Here is a 5,262-nt window from a genome sequence, read left to right on the forward strand (position 1 = left end):
CACCCATCGCCCCTTTTCACCCACGGGGATGTTGAAATGTAACAGAAGGGGTTGGCGCGAATAAACGCCTTCTGATGTACTACACTGGGGTTATTCTTTTGTCGCCCCCTACTCCACCTGCCCAACAGAGGCGGTGTTGAGCTGGCGCGACGGCGTCTCAGTTCCGTGAGCGTTCTCAAATAGCCCGAACCCACGGTGGCTCCTCGCAATGTGCATGAGTGCATGCCTTATGCAATGCTAGGGTGGTGCATATTGTGATGTAGAGACAACAAACTGGCGCCCAACGTGGGGCCATTGGCTCATTAGCCTTTGGCCGCTAATTAAGCTGAGTACGCAACCGGAATCAGTCTTATTGCTTATCCGCTAGCGGTAGCTGCTACGGGGACGAGGCGACTGCCCCTCCGTACGCGAGTGTGCGTGCACCCCTCATTATCGCAGACCCACGGGGGAGTGCAGCGGCGCGACCACGCCACACCTGGAGTGGCAGTACCCGTATTCCGGGAGAAAGGCCACAGCCGCCACCCGGAGCGGTGTACGCGAGATTTCTGCTTTCGCCGGCCCCTGTGGGTAGAGATAGCAAGATGCCCTTAGGCTCGTTTATTGCTCCTTACGGAGCTTACGCAGGGCAGCCTGAACCGGAGGCTTCTACTGTGAGAGATTTTTGCCCGTTGGTTGCGAACACGAACAGCCCCGCACTGTGGTCTGTCCCTGCTCCTTGCGGGCACCCCCGCTGTGCAGCCACGAGTTTCGCTGCCCCACCACCATCCGGAGTGGGGCTCCCGCCTAGTTGCGCGCAGCCAGAGCCCGTGCTGTCTACGCTCGCCGAATTTGGCGCAAGTGATGCAGGCGCTGCAGCCGCCCCCGCGGGTTTTGAACGACAGCAGACGAGCCTGAACGGTTGCCAGCTTCATTCCGGCAACGGCCTCTTTTCGGAGACTGCTCCTCTCATTGAACTTGGGGCCACAACCCCATCGCTCGAACGAGCTGCCGAAGCACCGTGGAATACATTGAGTGCGCAGCATTTGCTGCAAAACGCCGCCCAAATGGTCCAGTCCCTGTCTGGCGCGGTTGAGGCACTCCTACTGCCCGCAAGCCCATTTGCCCGGCTATCAAGCTGACCGCACCAATATACCGCGGCTATGGCGATCTGACCAGCGCCAGAGATTTCCTCGATTCGCTGGCGCACTACCAGCAGGCTATGGGGCTGGACGATGAGGAAATCCTCACACGCATTGTTCCAGTAACATTGACGGAAACGGCGGCTAGGTGGTACCGGCTCAGTGGCTACCGTGCAGCGAATCTTGGGGAATTCCGCGCGGCATTCCTGCGTGAATTCCTGCCAGCTGACTACGAGCGTAGGATGCGGCGAGAGCTGGAGCTCCGGACGCAGGCTCCCGAGGAATCTTTTCAGGCGTTTGTACGAGCTATGGATGAGTTGTTTGCTATCGCTGAGCCCCATGCCTCGAACGAGGATCGCGTTGAACGCGTAATCCGGCAGGCACATCCAACCTTTTCGGATTACCTGCGTGGCGGTCGTTTCCGCGATCTCGAGGAACTGGCTGTCGAGGCGAAGCGCATCCAAGACGATATTCTAGCCGCGTGCGCCTACCGTCCGCCGCCTCCGGCGAGTGAGTCGCTCGAGCCAAGGTGCGCGTGGAACGGGCCGCTGCCGTTGCCCCGGAGGCACGAAACCGTAGACCCCTCAGCGGCGCGTTTGTCGAGCGGGTCAAATGAGGGATGGGGACTGAGGGAACGCGCCCTGGACCCCTACACCTACGCAAGGCGCGCAGCCTCCGCTGTGCCGGCCCAGCAGAGAGCAGGCAATTGCGGGCCTTGCGGACGTGGAACGCGCAACAACGGGCCCACAGGCCTTGTCCCGCCCAGGAGCCCATCCAATGCTGCACCGTTCTCCCAGCCTAGTTTGCCCGGACGCAGTGTGCCCGAAGGTGTCGGAGCGGGGAGAAATGCGCGCAGTGAGCCACCCTCAGGCCTGGTTCCATGGCGTCCCAGGGAGGGAGGTGCTGCTCGCAACCAAGCGCGAGGAGGAGTGAGATGTTTCCACTGCAGAGCGGTTGGGCACATGGTCAGAGAGTGCCCTGTGGAGGCATCTCTGGCGGGAAACGCCGACGGCGGTCGTTTGTGATCACACAGACGACCGAAACCCCGCTCGCTCCCTCTGCGTGCCGTGCAGGCCTTTTAACCGGCCGAAACGCGCCGTTTATTCCGGTCAGAATCGCTGGCCGCGAGTTTGCGGCTCTCTTGGACACGGGTGCCAGCGCATCGTTGTTCAGTGAGGAGGTTTTGTCCCACCTGCGAGAGCATTCGGTGCATTTGAGGGACTGCCGAACGACGTTCAACCTGGCGAAAGGCGTGGCGCATTCGGCTGGCGCTGCGAGGTTGACGGTCAGATGGGGAGACCGGGTGAGACGCACTCGTTTCATTCACCTCCCAGGGCTCAGTGTGCCCGTGATTCTCGGTCGAGATTTTCGCCTGAAAACTGGAATTACCGTTGACATTATAAATGGCGGCTATCGCGAAGCAGCATTCTCGCCGCTGAAGCCATTCATTAGCCCGCGGGCGCCCGCGCCTGCTACTGAAGCGAAGGCACCGGATGCGCGCGGCGTTGAGCGCTCTGAGGAAATTCCCCGCGCTGAAAGATCAGCATTTTCCTGTCCCCAGCGGGATCGGACGGGTACGCACGGAGCACCGCATCCGCTCATTGCCAATGCGGTTGACTTGGATCACTCGCAGCAGGTCCGTCTAACGAGACTGCTAAATCGGTATGACGAGATTTTTACCGAGAGACCTGGCTGCACCGACCTGATGACTCACAGGATCGAAACTGGAGACGCGCTTCCTCTGAAATGCAACCCAAGGCTCATCAGTCTGTCCAAAAGGCAGGTGACCGATAAGCTGCTGGACGAGATGTTAGAGGATGGCGTAATTCGCCGCTCTCGCAGCGCCTGGGCTTCTCCAATTGTGCTGGTGCTGAAGAAAGACGGCACCTACCTACTCTGCGTCGATTACCGCCGCCTGAACGCACTGACTAGAAAGGATGCCTATCCACTCCCTACGATCAGCTACATAGTAGGAAACCTGGGAGGCGCGAGGTATTTTACCACGCTGGATGCTTCAAAGGGGTACCTACAGGTTCGGATGGATGAGAGTGATCAGAGCAAAACGGCTTTCACGTGCCACAGAAGACTATTTGAGTTCACTCGCATGCCTTTTGGCCTTTGCAATGGTCCTGCGACGTTTCAGAGGCTCATGGACCGCGTCCTAGGGGAAGCCAAATGGTCACACGCCATGTGCTACCTGGACGACATCGTGATTTATTCACGAACCTTCGAGGAGCACCTGCGCCATGTCGCCGACGTGCTCGAGAGGGTGCGGGCCGCGGGTATGACGTTGAACCCCGCGAAGGCCCAGATTGCGCAGACCCGAGTCTCACTGCTGGGGTTTACGCTCGGCGGAAGCTCCATCGAGCGTGATCGGGAGAAGCTCAGAGCAATCCTTGAATTCCCGAAGCCGAAGGACGTGCGCGGCCTCCGCCACTTCTTGGGGATGGCCAATTTCTACCGGTCGTTCATTCCGTCCTGTGCCCGCGTGCAGGCACCCCTGACAAAGTTGTTGTCGAAATCTGTCGCGTGGCGATGGGAGCCCGAACACGAACAAGCGTTTCGTCACCTGTCTAACGCCATTGCAGAGACAGCGCAGCTTAGGCTCCCCGACCTGACCAGAAAGTTCGTTGTACAGACGCCAGCGATCTGCGACTGGGGGCTGTCCTCCTACAGGAATACGATGGCGTGCTGAGGCCACTGGCTTTTGCTAGCCGCTCCCTGCTTCCTGCTGAAAGGAACTATTCCGTGACGGAAAGAGAATGCCTCGCCATCGTGTTTGCACTTCGGAAGTTCGATGCCTATCTTGATAGGACGAAATTCGTCGTGCAGACGGATCACAGTGCGCTCAGCTGGCTAATGCGGCTCAGGGAGCCTGCCGGTAGGCTGGCGCGCTGGGCTCTCCTGACACAGCACTACAATTTCTCAGTGCAGTACCGAAAGGGGAACACCAACGTGGTAGCTGACGCGCTATCTCCTGCCCCGTTGTCCACCGAGATTCACTGTCCAGGTGTGACTTCAGCCGGCGACGCCACAGCGAGCGGCCGCGAAGGAGGCGAAACAGTCACGCAGCCGTCGAATGGAGAGAGAGAGCCCAGAGTTGAGAATACTCGTGCCGACTCGGGCACCCCGCAGGCCAGAGAGGGAGAGGCGCTTGTCGCAGACTCCGAGCCGCCGGAAAGCGGGTGGGCGATGGCTGTGTGAGCAAGGGGAAGCGATGCCGCGTGCACGGCAGTCGCATTCAGCCGCCAAGAGCTATTAGCCGCCCAGCAGAATGACCCGTTTTGTCGCCGGATTTGCGACGGTCTCAGGGAGACAGAGCGCCGAGAAGCAGCTTCTGGTGCTGCGGGCGCGCGCCGAGACGCAACATGTCCTGTTGCGGGCGCGGAGGGGCTGAAGTCGGCGTGTGTCGCCGATGCCCCGGGGGACTCATATCTGCTGGATGACGAAGGACTCGTGCTGAAGTACGTAGCCACCGATGATGAGGCAATTGACCCATTCAAGGTGGTAATCCCCAAACGTCTGAGGTGCGCGCTGCTGCGTTACGCTCACGACGAACCAATGGCCGGTCATTTAAGTGGCTCCAAAGTTTTTGGGAAACTGAGTCGCTCCGTGACCTGGCCGGGCATGAAGCGGGACATTTTTCGCTATTGCCGATCCTGCCATGTTTGTCAAACGGTGAAGGCGCGCGGAGGAAAGCCGCCTGGAATGATGAAACCAATTGACAGTGTGCGTCCGTGGCAGGTAGCCACTTGCGACTTGATGGGACCTTTGCCAAGAAGCAAGCAGGGCTACACTTACCTGGTGGTAGTCGTCGACCATTTTTCGAAATGGGTCGAACTGTTCCCTCTTCGGAGGGTGACAGCGAGAGCGGTACTAGGGAAACTCCTAGAGGTCTTTAGTCGGTTCGGCTATCCCGATAGGCTGATCACGGACAACGCGTCCTATTTCACCACTCGAATGTTCGGAGCAACGTGCCGCTCCCTGGGAATTGAGCACCGCACTACTTCACCCTACCACCCCCAGTCCAATTTGACTGAGCGATTCAAGAGAACGCTTAAGCCAATGATCGCGGCCTTCGCCGAGAGACAAAAGGATTGGGCAGACCACTTGAACGAGTTCGCGTTTGCTATCAGAACAGCAG

The 5,262-nt window shown here is 59.2% G+C and overlaps 1 pseudogene; it reads left to right on the forward strand.

Moving 5' to 3' along the window:
• The first annotated feature begins 926 nt into the window (after positions 1-926).
• Positions 927-2,051, forward strand: LOC144175743 (uncharacterized; annotated as a pseudogene).
• Positions 2,052-5,262: the final 3,211 nt, after the last annotated feature.

The sequence above is a fragment of the Haemaphysalis longicornis genome, unplaced genomic scaffold (assembly GCF_048455015.1).
Source record: "Haemaphysalis longicornis isolate Haplotype H1 unplaced genomic scaffold, Haemaphysalis longicornis Haplotype H1 scaffold_3, whole genome shotgun sequence".
NCBI classification, from domain to species: domain Eukaryota; kingdom Metazoa; phylum Arthropoda; class Arachnida; order Ixodida; family Ixodidae; genus Haemaphysalis; species Haemaphysalis longicornis.